Source organism: Dama dama, chromosome 23, assembly GCF_033118175.1.
Source record: "Dama dama isolate Ldn47 chromosome 23, ASM3311817v1, whole genome shotgun sequence".
Classification (NCBI taxonomy): Eukaryota; Metazoa; Chordata; class Mammalia; order Artiodactyla; family Cervidae; genus Dama; species Dama dama.
Genome location: NC_083703.1, coordinates 51,520,848 through 51,536,777, shown reverse-complemented (window position 1 = coordinate 51,536,777; position 15,930 = coordinate 51,520,848). Strand labels below are relative to the sequence as shown.

The 15,930-nt window shown below is 38.2% G+C and overlaps 1 protein-coding gene across 1 annotated transcript in view; it reads right to left on the bottom strand.

Annotated features, from left to right (window-relative positions):
* The window catches only part of RNF24 (ring finger protein 24), a 107,252-nt gene extending 91,655 nt beyond the window's left edge, over window positions 1-15,597 (bottom strand). Inside the window, exon 1 of the mRNA XM_061126687.1 lies at window positions 15,471-15,597. The gene's annotated coding sequence lies outside the window, so the exon portion shown is untranslated. The remainder of the gene's footprint in view (window positions 1-15,470) is intronic.
* Between the last annotated feature and the right edge of the window lie 333 nt (window positions 15,598-15,930).

The window sequence follows — 15,930 nt, the reverse complement described above, 5'->3', positions numbered from 1 at the left end:
GGAGAGTTCCCTTTCCCCCACATCTACTCAGCATTTAAACTTTTTGATGATGGCCATTCTGACTGGTGTGAGGTGATACCTCATTGTAGTTTTGATTTGCATTTCTCTGATAATTAGTGATATTGAGCATCTTTTCATGTGCTTTTTGTCCATCTATATGTCTTATTTGGAGAAATGTCTATTTAGATCTTCTGCTCATTTTTTGACTGGTTTTGTTTTTGATATACAGTATATGAGCTATTTTATTGTATATTTGGGAGATTATCCCTTGTTGACTGCTTTGTTTGCAACTATTTTCTCCCATTCTGTGGGCTGTCTTTTCGTTTTGTTTATAGTTTCCTTTGTTGTGCAGAAGCTTTTAAGTTTAATTAGGTCCCATTTATTTGTTTTTACTTGCACTACTCTAGGAGGTGGATCAAAGAAGATATTGCTACAATTTATGTCAAAGATTGTTCTATGTTTTCCTCTAAGAGTTTTATAGTGTCTGGCCTTACACATAGGTCTTTGATTCATTTTGAGGTTGTTTTTGTGTATAGTGTTAGGGAATGTTCTCATCTCCTTCTTTTACATGTAGCTTTGCAGTTTTCCCAGCATCACTTACTGAAGAAACTTGTCTTTTCCCCATTTAATATTCTTGCCTTCTTTATCACAAATTAACTGACTATAAGTGTGTGGGTTTATTTCTGGGTTTTCCATCCTGATCTATTGACTGTATTTCTGTCCTTGGGCCAGTACCATACTTGTAGCTTTGTAGTAAAGTCTGAAGTCAGGGAATGTGATTCCTCCAGCTCTGTTTTTCTTACTCAGGATTTCGTTGGCTACTTGGGGTCTTTAGTGTTTCCATACAAATTAACAAAAATTTTTGTTATATTCTGTTAAAAATGTCATTGGCAATTTGATAAAGATTGTAGTGAATCTGTAGATTGCCTTGGGGAGTATTGTCATTTTGACAATATTGATTCTTCCCATCAAAGAATATGGTATATCTTTCTGTTTATATCATCTTTGATTTCTTTCATCAGCTTCTTATAGTTTTCAGAGTACAGGTCTTTTGTCTCCTTAGGCATGTTATTTTCAGGTATTTTATTCTTCTTGATGGGGTGGTAAATGGGATTGGTTTCATAATCTTTTTTTCTGATCTTTCACTGTTAGTGTAGAGGAATGCAAGAGATTTCCATGTATTAATTTTTATCCTGCAATGTTACCAAATTCATTATTGAGTTCTAGTAATCTTCTGGTAATATTTTGTTTCTGATTTTAGAGAGAATGCCTCAGCTTTTCACAGTTGAAAATGATGTTAGCTGTGGGCTTGTCATATATTGCCTTTATTATGTTGATATAGGTTCCCTGTATGCCCACTTTATGGAGACTTTTTACCATAAATGGATGTTGAAGAAGTATGTACTTTCTTCTTTATCTGAATAGCGAAAGCAACCATACTACTCAGCACTAAGCATAATGACTTGCTTAGAGTAAGTGTTTCGCAATCATCTGTTTTAATTCAATAGGTAGGGAAATGTAATTTTCAGCACTAAAACCATTTTAGAGTCCTGATGAGGAATAATCAGCTCAACTGACTAAAAATGATTATACTGATTTTATCTATGGTCTTTTGAGGCATCTCTCTATAAAGACATTCTTTATCTTTCAGAAAAGACCCATAGTACTATTATTTTAAAATGAAACAGCATAATCATAGCAATATTTTGCCAAGAGACAAATCATAATAGCACATACATTTAATGATCTCTCAAATATGATTAGAGGCTGTATAGAGATGGTTATGAAGCTAAAAACACCTGTTTAATTTCCATTTGATATCAAAGTTACTTTCCCCAGAATACACAGATTCAGAAGATAAATAAACACAACTGGCTTAAAATAAAATGAAGGAAGAAAAATAAGTAAGGCTTTATATTTGCATGACTTTACTCAGTAATTTTACTGAATAAGAATGTCAAGACATGAAGTTAAACAAAATGTATTATGAGAAATAGTAATCAAAGGATTTTTTCCCATAAAGTACAATTTAAAGAAAAAGAATGATATTCAATGAAGAATTCTCCCTGCCTTTGAAGATATTTAAGCATTAATTCTGTAATACATAACCTTGATTTCTTTAGTCTAGACACAATCTCATGAAAACACTCACTACACGTTAGGGATATACTATGCGAAAAGCTCAGTCTAAGAAGAGTGAATGGATTAGACATTCAAGGGCTGGGTCATGATGACTCTGGAAATCTTTCAATTTTAAAAATTAATTAAATAAGAAATTGAAGTACAGATGGTGTACAATAGTGTATAAGTTACAGATATACAGTCATTTTTAAAGGCTATTTATACTATTTATAGTTATTACAAAATATTAGCTCTATTCTCTTCCAATTTTTATTTTTTTATTTTCTCTTCCAGTTTTTAAATTTTAATCTAGTTAGTACTCTTTCCTCTTTGCTGCTTGATTTTAATTTATAAAAGCCTTTCATTTAGCTTTATCTGTAACTTCCAGAGCAATTAGAGTGTACATTGTCAATTGTTAAAAAAAAACAAGGACTTCCCTGGTGATCCAGTTGTTAAGAATCTGCCTTCCAATGCAGGGTGAATGGGTTTGATCTCTGGTCGGGGAACCAAGATCCCACAAGCTGCAGGTCAACTAAGCCAGTGCATGGCAACTGAAGAAGCCTGTGTGCCACAACTACTAAGCCCATTTGCTCCAGAACCTGTGCTCTGCAACAAAAGAAGCCCACGTGCCACAACTAGAGAAAGCCTGCATGCTGCAACAAAGAGCCCACATGTGGCAATGAAGACCCAGAGCAGCAAAAAAAAAAAAAAAAATCATTCACATTTTTACTACAGTACTCAGAAGTTCATCGTATATTTATTAAAACAAAAAATTACACAATTCCTTTTATCCAGATTCAAATTCATTATCTCTTATCAAGAACATTAGCAGTGTAAGATTCCTTGGCAGTCTCTCATACAAAATGTATTTCAGAGTAACCCAAAACAGTCTTAGTTGATGATATACAGGTCTTTCTATATAGAACTCCTGATAATAAATGTAGAAGAGAGGACAGGATAAGAAAATCACCATTTGGGGATTTCTCCGGTGGTCCAGCAGTTAAGAATCTGACTGTCAGTGCAGGGAACATGGGTTCCATCTCTGTTCTAGGAGGACCCCAAATGCTAAGGAGCAACTAAGCCCTTGCGCCATAACTACAGAGACTGCACTCTAGAACCCACAAGCCACAGCAGCTGAGCCCACACACTGCAACCACTGAAGCCCTCCTGCCTAGAGCCTGTGCTCTGCAACAAGAAAGGCCCCACAAGAAGGCCAAGCACTGCAACTAGAGGGAAGCCCCTACTGGCTGCAACTAGAGAAAGCCTGCATACAGCAATTTAGACCAGTGCAGCCAAAAATAAATAAATAAATAAAAATTTATAAAAAAGAAAATTACCATTTTGCCACAAAGGATGCTGACATGACCATCAGTGTGGTCTTTTAGCATCACTAGAAGTGAGGTAGCCAGAACTACCCCACTACCCCAGCAGGACTCTGGATGTGATGCAATATTAAGCATCTCCTAAGCATTCTTGCTAAAAAATTTAAATCTGTTTTAATCAAATCTCAAATATGAGAAATTCCATAAGACAATTGACCTGGTTCCTGTAACTAGTCTATGACACACAAAGAAAAAGTGGGGAGAAAGGAAGGAGGAACTGCCCTAAATCAAAACAGGCATGAGGCACAAAATGACCAAACATGATCTGTGGACTCTGAAATCCTGGTGTGAACAAATCATCTCTGAAAAGGATATCCTTGAGATAATCAGGCAAACCTTAACAGCATCTAGCTATTAGATGATACCAAGGAGTAACTGTTAATTTTATTAGGTACGAGAATAGCATTTTGATTCTATAAGATAACATCCTTATTTTGAAAAGATGCATACAGAAGTATGTCAGGAACTATGTACAAAAATGCCTTGGATTTGCTTTAAAATACCTCAGCAAACAAAGTAAAAGGAAATAGGATAAATGACCTATTTTTGAATGTATTTACAGTTACGTATAATAAAAAAATTAAAAAGAACCTCATTAGCAGAGAAACCTGAAAAATAGTACAGGTCAATCTATTTAGTAATATTAATCTTGGGTAGAAAATAAATGGATCAATGGAAAAATTAACACTGCAGTGCTTATTTAGAAACTGAATGAGTTATATGGAAAATATAAATTTTCTCTTTGTATCATATGGTTAGTGCTAAAAATTGTGCTATAAAGCAAATATCCCCCACTGCTCCGCAAATTCACACACTGAAATCTAATCCCCAATGTAATGGTATCTGAACGTGATTAAGTGTTGAGGGTGACACACCCAAGAATGGGATTGATGCCCTTATATAAGAGGCCCCAATAAAGAAAGACTCTAGATAGCTTCCTCACCCCTTCCACCACAGGAGGACATAGCAAAAAGACAGTCAAAAATACTATCTATGCACCAGCAAGTGAGCCCTTACCAGACACTGAAACTGCTGGTGTTGGATTTCTAAGTCTTCAGAATTATGAGGAATTTCTACCGGTATTTTGTTATAGCAGCCAGAACAGATTAAGAAATCTGACACCTGTGAAATATTAAGTTTTATTCCTGAGGTAGGTTACAATACTGAAAACCCATGGCAAAAACTAAGAAGTTTTATAGGATACATTAAAAAATTTTTTTAGGAGTACAACTTTTTCCTCTCCTCAAAACTGTGGAGTTTATATAATTCTGGAGTTCTAAATAGACGGAGGCAGTGAATTGAAATAGAGAAAACTGAAACGCAGAAAACAGAAATCACAGTTTGCATTCTGAACTGAATTGTGTGAGCTTTGGATTATCCAGGTAGACTCTAAACCCAATGACAATGTCTTTATAAGAAAGAAAAAGAAGACCATGTGAACATGGAAGCAAACAATGGAGTTATGTAGACAGAAACCAAGGAATGTGTGGAGCCATGAAAAGTTGGAAGAAGCAAGGAAGGATTCTCTCCTAGTTTTTGGAGAGAGTGCAGCAACTCTGTTGACACACTGATTTCATTCAGACTTCTGGCCTTTCAAACTGTGAGAGACTAAATTTCTACTGTCTCAGGCCATCAATTTTGTAGTAATTTGTTACAGCAATGCTAGAAAACTATACAGCCTCTTTGCTGCATTCTAACAAATCATTTTTATTTACCTCACTTTTATTTACTGCAAAAGTTTTATAATGGTAATTACTTCAAGAGTATCAAAAGAAATAAAAAATATATTATGCTCCCCAAATCTCTCCTTATTTGCCAGCCATTTTCTACAAAGGTCTCTAAATTTCCTTTATCAATAGTCGTTCAGGGAATTCCCTGGTAGTCCAGTGATTAGGACTTGGCACTTTCACTGCCATAGCCTGGGTTCTATCCCTAGTCAGGGAACTAGGATCTCATAAGCCACTTGGTGTGCACCCCCTACCCCAGATTGTTCCAAAAGTCCCAGTGCAGGATACCAAGTGAAAGTGAAAGTCGCTCAGTGGTGTCTGACTCTTTGAGACCCCATGGATTGTAGCCTGCCAGGTTCCTCTGTCCATGGCATTCTCCAGGCCAGAATACTGGAGTGGGTAGCCGTTCCCTTCTCCAGGGGATCTTCCCAACCCAGGGATCAAACCCAGGTATCCTGCATTGCAGGCAGATTCTTAACCATCTGAGCCACCAGGGAAGCCCCAACTGAATAGCAAGATACCAACTGAATAGAAAAGATCTGTGTTCTTGTGAAAGTTGACAATATCAACTGAGACATGTGATAGGTTGGAGAATAAAAGCCTGGGTTCTAAACCTGACCCAGGTGACTGCGTGAACCTAAACAGCTTACTGCTTTGACTTTTTGCTTTATCATTCATTAATAATCCTTTGAGGGATGCTGTAAGAAGTAAAGAAGAAATGCGTGTAAAGATTCTGATGTTGTTGTCTAGTCGCTAAGTTGTGTCCGATTCCTTTGCAACCCCATGGACTGTAGCCTGCCATGCTCCTCTGCAAGAGGAGGATTTTTCAGGCAAGAATACTGGAGTGGGTTGCGATTTCCTGCTCCAGAGAATCTTCCCAACCCAGGGATCGAACCCACATCTCCTGCATTGGCAGGTGGATTCTTTACCACTAAGCCAACTAGGAAGCCCAAAAGATACTGACATGAGAGGTTTTTACTATAGGTTAGCTAATGTGAAAGATGATTTCTGGGTACAATATTGCTTCTGGCTATTGATATACTGTTCTATTATATATAAAAAAAATCTTACTACCACAAAATTTCCTCTGGACTGCTTTCAAGGGCAGTTAATAAATTTAAGTAAAATCTTTTATTTAATTATAGCCAAGCATGAAATTTCCAACACACTTCTGAAGAAGTTTCGCAATTTCTTTTGCACTAAAGGGAAAGAATGAAAGCCTACACTTTTGATTTACGTTTTCACCAATTTTCCATAAATTATACTGGCTCATACTTTGATGTTTGCCAAACTTTTTCTCTCAGTCTAAGATGAAGAGCCTATTTGGATATTTCAAATTAATACCACTGAGCAAAATTTTTCATGCTCAGAGTTGGGAGAGAACAATAAAGAGGCACAAGTAATTTATAATATTTTGGTTTGCCTAGATGAACTTAACAAACATGTAATACAGCACCATTCAATCTCCAAATGAAAAAAAATTAAAGATAACATAAAGCATACTGATAAGACTACTAGTGAAGTAATTAACTTTGAGAATTCAATAAACACTGTCATCAAATGAACTACTGATTATACTTGCAGTGCCATATTTGTACTTCTTTTGTTCTCAATTAAATAATTATAACATTAAGTTTGCTCGAGAAGAACTGTATCTGATACAAACACCTATCTAGTTAGGAAAACATAAATAATAGACAAAATGATTTTAAGACAACATGTATAATTAATGCCACAAACTTCTATAGTTGCTAAAATAGTAAGCAACTCTAAATACACCTAACAGCGTTCAATCTATAAAAATTCAAGTTGCATTACAGTTTCTCAGAGCAAAATCACTATGTAATATGAGGTTTACTTGTGATGCTATCTAAAAAGTAGCTTCCTTTCCTTGCCATTCAGGTTTGTTCCAACTCAGATCCATGGAGGTGCAGAGCAACTATCTGGTGTCATACTGTCTTTACAGCAGGTGGAAGGCCTAGGCTGACTTTCCCAACCAAAAGTAAGGCCACTGGTCAGTTGTTTCTAGGCCAGCTAGTATGGAACAGTGTCTGAGTCCTACCTTCAGAGCAGATAAAGCTCAGTCAGCTGGCTTTCAAAGGACTGCTTGCACTAGTGTTCACATTTCCTTTGAAACCATCCGGCATTCTTTTTGTATCTTAAATTTATCTAATACTACAGTCTAATGTCTGAAATGCTCAGATAATTGGAGGTGTCTCCACTGCCTACCTAGATAAGAAACAGGCAGAGTAACTGGTAAGTCAATTACTTCAAGAAACAATTTCTAAAATTAAAAATCAGACAGAAAATAAGGGGTATAGACAATTTAATAGGTGGAAAAGCTTTAAGACTCCCTTAAGGTTGGCTGGACACAACTCTCCCTACTTTGGACTTCTGTTAATACATAGCCTGTCTTTATCCCTCAGTGAGGCCTATAGAATGGATTTTGTATTGTATTATATATTTATCTTCCAAGCTAGCTAGTAAGTGAAAAAAATAGTATCTTATAACTACTTAAAAAAATCTGTTGATGACATACTGGGTGTTTTAAAAGTTCCATTACCATAAATAAGAATATTTAATGAAAAATAACATGAATTAACACAAAGAAGCAGCCTCACCTCTGGGCAAGCCAAATAAACAAAGTACAGAACTTGGCTTGAAATAAAAATATTTCATCAAGTTATCAAAATGATTTCTCAATGACCAAACTGCTGGGAAGTGCTAGGGGGTGCTCATCTGTCAATGAAGATCATTTAATCAATCTATTGATATTATGTGGGGGTAATGTGGGGAATAGAGGAGCAAGGAATTAGAAAAAAATCCAATAAAACTAAAAACAGGAGAGTCACATTCATAGTTAATATACTCTAGGAGATAAATACTTCAAATAAAAATACTATAGTGACAAAAAAACAACAACAAAAAAACAAAACTACAGTGACCAAGTCAGATCAAACATTAGAAACCAAAGAAGAGTATACAAACAATAACTGTAACTATTTTCATTGTATTAGCCACCATGCCAAGTACTTGGTTTAGCATTTTACATGTTATCTCATTTGACCCACACAACATATGAGGTGGGTACTTTCTTATTTTCATCTTGCAGATGAAGAAACAGAGAGGTTAATCTGCCCAAGGTCATATGGCAAAAAGTGAAAAGAACTAAAATTCAACTCCGATCAGTCTGACTCCAGAATCCAGGTGTAAGACTGCCAATTTAAATTACACTTAGGAAAGAACGAAATGTAATGTAACATAGGTAAAATTCAACCATTAATACAGTCTTCTTAATTTTTCAACTTTCAAGTGTAGCAAAAAGTAGAGAATAATTTAAAAAATAAATGAAAATTGATTTTGTTAGAAAATTTTTAAAAAAGAGCTATTCTACCAGGTTAAATATGTCAGTTATGCCTTTTACTGAGTATGTACTTGTGTCAATTGCTGTCCTAGGAACATAGTGGTAAACAGGATAGACGAGGTCTTGCTTTCCTGGAGCTCACTGTCCAGTGGAGGGTAAGAGACAAAAAAATTCAGTAAACAACAGAATTTCAGAGAGTGACACATGGTACAGAGGAGATAGGGAGGAAATGTGTAGACTACTCTTTTGAGACATTTAACCATGAAGGTAAACAGAAAGGGATGGATGTAAGGTCAGGGGAAAGTTGTTTTAATTTTTTGTTGTTTTTAAAGATAGGCAATATCAGAGCATGTATGTATGCCAATATTGGTGGTGCCTTGGAAAGTTGTTGAGGATGTGAAAGAGAGCACAAAAGCAGAAGTCAAGTTCTCAACTAGCTCTGAGCGGGGAGTAAGGTGGGGAGGCAAGTTGGCCTCTGATGGGAAGAAAACAGAAAACAAGGATCCTAAGCAAGGTGGATTTATAGATTTGGTGAGGAGAGGATGAGGAGTATCTGTCTGATAACTTTTAAACCCTCAATGAAGTACACAGCCTACTTATCAGCATGGGGATGGGTGGGCTGCTTATGAAGTTAAAGAGTGGGGAGAGATTAATATAGGCAAAAATTAAGAATTACAAGTTATTAAGAATCTGGCAATTTTCTGGGGGTAGTGATGAGAGTAGTCCACTTCAGATTTTTAGTCCTAAATCTGAAGTTCTCTAGTAATATTCAACTTATATGATATGGGCCCACGGGGAAAGCTAGATGAGGAGTGAAGCAGCTGTAAATAGAAAAAAATTCATGGGTTAAAAAATATTTAAAAGTACGTATGCCTGAGATAAACACTAAGTCACTGACAATGTCCAAACAAGCCCTGGTCTATATAACTCCATTTGCCTCTATCTTCTTATCACAGAAATTCTTGCAATAATGTATCTGTCTTAGTCATGAGGTATTTAATCATGAAGCTTACAGATTGTTTCTTTTTGGTCATAAACGGCTCTATCACTTCCTAAAGCAGATTTCTAAAAAGATGCAACTGATGGTCTTGATGTTGATTCCAGAGGTGATTACACCTCAATGCTGAAAGAAACTTTCTCTAGTGTTAACTGATATTTCTAGTCAAAAGCAAACTGATGATTTCATTTAAAAGTAAAATAAATAAATAAATAAATAAAACACCCCCTCAAGGTGGTTGCTTTTGATCATCCAACTGTATTCCTAAACTACGATGTTGGCTCAAGACCCAAAACATCCTGGGAAGCACAGGCTGTCTACACAGGTTCAAGGAGAGGAAACAAAGACCGCACCTCTTGATGGATGCATGTCAACATCATGAAGAATAGCAGTGTTGGGTGAGAGAGTATGTATGCCTGTGTGTACATATATATAGATATTTGGGGAAATATTATCTGCCCTACAAGCAAAAGGAAAGAAAAAGGAATACCACGAAACACCATTTTGAGGAACACCATGAAATGTCAGAACACCAGGGATAAATAGAAGATCCTAAAGTCTTTCAGAGTGGGAGGAAAAGAGAATGGGGATTACAACTGGAAGCCTTCAAGAGACAGACACTAATTTTCAATCTAGAATTCAATATCCAGTGAAACCATCATTCAAGTGTGAGGGTAAAATAAAGACATTTCAGACATGCAACTTCTGAATTCAGGAAGAAATTTCAGAGTTTGTAGATGTTCTTTCTCAGGAAGCTACTAAAGAATAAGGAAGACACAGGATCCAGGAAATCAAGGATGCAACATAGGAGGAAGGCAAAGAGAATTCACAAGAAGATAAGAAGGGAGGTCCTATACGACAGCTAGGAAATAGAAATGAAACAGATTATCTGAATATATTGAAAGATGATCATTTCTGTCATAAAATTTGAGGAGAATTTGTGACTGGTAAAAAGAAAACTAGGCAAATGAAAAACAAACAAAAGTGGCAATTATTTAACTCAGGAGAAATAAAGTTGTACAAGAAAGAAACATAATAGGTAATACATATCCAATACGACTCATCTGTGAATTATAGATACACTGCCACAGTCTTATAAATACTGAAAACTGACTTAACTGAAAACTGTAAAGCACAGATATGAGTGGGGGATAGAAGGATGGTTATGTGGAACAATTAAGTACTCAAATTCCAAACTAGAACTCCATGGATAATATACAAAGGTAGACAATCAAGGAATTGCAGTTTAAACATTGAAAATGAAATAAATATAAAGGTAAATGTTAGAAAGAACTGCTAAGAATTCAAAATAATTGAACCATATGAAACCACTGATTTTTGATAACTCCCCAATCTAAAAAAAAAAAAATGGCAATTTCATATAGTTTAAGCTGCTATTAGGTTAGTGCAAAAGTAGTTGTGGTTTCAGACTGTGAATTTTAAATCATTATAACTAGGCTCAAACACATATTTATTAATCAAAATAGGAACCATTACAATCAATACATTTTTGTCAACAAGAAATACGTTTTTTTATTCCTGCTGTGTAAAAATCTGTGCTTTGGGATTTGATGAACTTTTGGAAAGTATTTTCTGCCTCCTGCTGGTTGTAGAAGCATTTTCCCTGGAAAAAGTTGTTGAGATGCTTGAAGAAGTGGTGGTCAGTTGGCAAGAGGTCAGGTGAATATGGCGTTTGAGGCAAAACTTCATAGCCCAATTCATTCAAATTCTGAAGCTTTGGTTGTATGACATGTGGTCAGGTGGTGTTGTGGAGGAGAACTGGGCCCATTCTGTTGACCAATGCCAGCTGCAGGCATTGCAGTTTTCAGTGCATCTCATTGATTTGCTGAGCATACTTCTCAGATGTAATGGCTTTGCTGGGATTCCGAAAGCTGTAGTTGATTAGATGGGCAGCAGACCACCAAACAATGACTATGACCTTTTTTGGATGCAAGTTTGGCTTTGCGAAGTGCTTTGGAGCTTCTTCTCGGTCCAACCACTGAGCTGGTTGTCATATAAAATCCACTTTTCATCACACATTATAATCTGATCGAGAAATGGTTCATTGTTGTTGCATAGGATAAGAGAAGACTACACTTTAACATGATGATTTTTTTGATTTTCAGTCAGCTCACGAGGCACCCACTTATTGAGCTTTTTCACCTCTCCAATTTGCTTCAAATGCAGAATGACTGTAGAACGGTTGATGTTGAGTTCTTTAGCAACTTCTCACGTAGCTGTAAGAGGATCAGCTTTGATGATTGCTCTCAGTTGGTTGTTGTCAACTTCCAATGGCCAGCCACTGCGCTCCTCATCTTCAAAGCTCTGTCTCCTTTGCAAAACTTCTTGAACCATTACTGCACTGTATGTTTGTTAGCAGTTCCTGGGCCAAATGCGTTGTTGATGCTGTGAGTTGTCTCTGCTGCTTTATGACCCATTTTGAACTCCAATAAAAAAAAATTGCTGGAATTTGCTTTTTGTCTGACATCATTGCTATAGTCTAACATAACCACATTTATTTAAGAATGTATTCCAATATCAAATGGCAAACTTCAACAATGCAAAATTGCAATTACTTTTGTACTGATCCGTCTAGTCAAGGCTATGGGTTTTCCAGTGTAATGTATGAATTTAATGAAATGTATGAATTTAATGAAAATGAATTTAATGAAAAAAAAAACTTCTAAAACATCCAATGTAATGTATGGATGTGAGAGTTGGACTGTGAAGAAAGCTGAGCACTGGAAAATTGATGCTTTTGAACTATGGTGTTGGAGAAGACTCTTGAGAGTCCCTTGGACTGCAAGGAGATCCGACCAGTCCCTCCTAAAGGAGATCAGTCCTGGGTGTTCATTGGAAGGACTGATGCTGAAGCTGAAACTCCAATACTTTGGCCACCTCATGCGAAGAGTTGACTCATTGGAATAAGACCCTGATGCTGGGAGGGGCTGGGGGCAGGAGGAGAAGGGGACGACAGAGGATAGAGATGGCTGGATGGCATCACCGACTCGATGGACATGTGTTTGAGTAAACTCTGGGAGTTGGTGATGGACAGGGAGGCCTGGCATGCTGTGATTCATGGGGTCGCAAAGAGTCGGACACGACTGAGTGACTGAACTGAACTGAATAATACATTATGATAAGATTATTACTAACTTTAGAATAAACTGCCATTTGAAACAGAAAACAATTAGTATTTGGCTGCACAGCATGTTGGATCTTAGTTCCCCCACCAGGGATCAATCCGTGCCCACTGTAGTGTAAGCAGAGTCCTAATCACTGGACCACCAGGGAATTCCCAGAAAACAATTACTGACAAAATGCTGGGAGGATAATGTATCCCAGTTTGGCTGACAAAGTGTCACCATATATACTATTACTATCACTAACATAATATTAGTATTTCTAATGAATATAAAGATTATATTTATTAATAAAACAGCTCATAACCTATTTTGACAATACAGATAATACTTTGGAATTTTTCTTTGATCATCCTACAAAAATGCAAAACTATAGACTGGTAAAGATTTTGATTAACAGAATGCTGAATAACAAGGCCAGGATGTTTTTAGTTTCCTTTGTTGGTACAAACAATAGCTAAGTCATGCTTGCAAAATTAAAGTTGCACAATATTGTAGTACTATGCAAGCCTATTTCAATGATAATTCCGGTTACACTATGCTGTTTATTTAAGACTTCCCCTTATGATTTGTTTTAAAAGGCTTCCTAAAAAAGAAAAATCTTATGCAGGCAATTCATAAGTTATCTGGGTTGCTTCAGTATTAGTGACACTAGTTAATGTAATTAATGAAGCACTCATTTATAAGTTGCCTTATTTTGAGTTAAATTCATAAAAATTTTATTTAAATCTGACATCATAAAACCAAAATTTCAAATTGAAAAATCAACTTTTATTAATTTTAACTTTTACAAAGAAAGAATCTGATCATGCTAACATAAGGTAAGATTTTTACCAAGAATAATGGATCCTGTTCCAACCAAATGGAAAATTTCTCTTGCAAATTAAAAGCAAATGTTTGCAACAGAGGGAATATACATAAACAGATGCTATGGAAGACTGCTTAGTTTTGATTTCATTTTGCACCAAAAACTACCAGGAACTAAAATATATGTTATTAAAAATAACCTTAAAGGGAATCTTAAAACTGAATCAATTCAACTATTCATATCCTCTAATTAGCTCCTACTTTTTTTTTTACTGCTGCTATTCTGAATCAAAAGATCATAACAAAAATATATTAATATTTGGAGGTATGTTTCTTACAACAACTAAGTTTAGCTAATTTCCTGTCACTCTGCAAAATTATAAGGGTACAAAATAGAAAGAGCAAATGCAACCAACTATCTTCTAAAACTTATAAGATCTAGTTTAAGAGAGGAAAAGGTCCAAGTGAAACAGCAAGGAATGGCTGGTGCTATTATAACTGCTTCTTTTTAATTGGTCCATATCAACTGTGACTCCTCATAACTTCACCGAGACAACAAAGTCAGGCAGTCAGTCCCCACAGAGCCAAAGTCTGTGGGAAACTGCGGAGCTTCCTCCTCTCTCTGGAGAGGAGGACAAAAAAAAAAAAAAAAAAGGTGTTCTGTTTTCCAATAGTCCTGTAAGAGGTGCCACTGAGCTGGGGCTGCACAACCATACAACAGAGCACAGGAAAATTCAGATCAAAGCAAGGGCGCATGCCAGGGAAATTTGCAATAAAACCCTTTGCCAAAGAATTACGGGGGAAAAAAAAAAAAAAAGCAATGAGGCAGAGAGAACCTGCTGGACCACCTTCTTATTAACACAGGGAGGCAGGAAGAAACAAAATCTGCCTGTACTAAGGAGCCTAAAAAAGTGTCCTAGATATACTGGAGCGTTTCTATAGACAACGTATATCAATATACAGACATAATTACCAATTAACTAAAAAGCAGTGTTCTATATGTACTATTCTCATGTACATATACATGAGTATACGACCACTTACCAACACCCGGAAAGCAACTGTTCTGGATATACTGAGAATATAGACATATATTGAGAATATAGACACATATTTTAATTAACAAAACCCACTGGTTTTGCAGCAAGAAACAAAGAAATACTGTTTGAAAGAATGCCAGAGACAGAATTGGCTGAAGATCTGATGAAGTAATATGTCTTTTTTCCCTCATCCCCTTTAAATGATCTTCGACTCGCTCATTTCAGAGGTCAAAGACAAACCATTAAGTCTCTGGAAACAAAAGAGGGGCCTTAATTCTCTGGCCTGTGGAAGCACACACCGCCCCCCACTCACAAATATGAGGCCAGCACCTGACTTTCATTAATGAGTAAGCGAGGCAAGAGGTCTCATCCCAGACCACAGCTTATACCCAGTGACAAACGGGCATGAGATAGACGCCACAAAGAAAGGGGAGGAGCAGACGGGGACCAGGAAAACACTGCCACGCCGCGCCCCCCCAAGGCGCGTTCCCACGGCCAACAGGGAGGCAGCCGTCTTCGCCATCCTCGTCCTCGCTCCGGGCACATCCCAGCAGCTCCCACGCCCAGGGACCAGACGCGGGGCACGGGCTAGCTGGGCGCACAGGGCGCCGCGAACCTTATCTCTGTGGTCTCCCGCTGACAGCTCCGCGCCTCCCTTTGTGCGGGACTCACCCTCCTGTTCGTGCGCGGACCCTTTTCCGCGCCCCTCCCGGCCCAGGGCCGCTGTCCTACCCGTCCCAGCTCCCGGCCGAGGCGCCGGGAGTGTGAGTGGGGGAGGCTGGCGCGGGCCCACGGTCTCAGCATCCCGAACCCGGACCTGCCCGGTCCCTTACTCCCCAAACCAGGGGGCGAGGGCTCTCAGAGGCCCAACCCTCGCTTGCTCACTTACTCTGTCGTGAGGGCAGCGGCGGCGAGCGTGCTGGGACCGTCAGCTCTGGGCAGTAAGCAGAGGGCGTCTGGCTGAACCGAGCGCGGCTGAGGTGGCAGCGGCAGACGGCGCGCCACAGCCCCGGCGAGGGGCGGGCCCAGCGGGGGAGGGGCGGGCGCCGCGCCTCTCATTCATGCAGCGGGGGCGGGGTGAGGGAACCCGGATGGCCGGGCAGCCCCGCCCACCTCCCTCAGACGGCTTGTCCTTCAGAGTCCGTAGTGCGCAGGCGCGGCTCTCTGGAGCGCGAGCCTGCCTCACCGGCCGGGGATGTCCTGGGAAGGAGTTGCGCCCTTCTGCTTCTTATGTTTAGTATTTTTGCACGACCTATAAAGTTTTAAAGTGAAAAATTGGACCTGCCACCTCTTCCTAGCATTCAGTGCACCAGCATCGCAGGGACACAGAGTAGCATGAATAAGGAAGA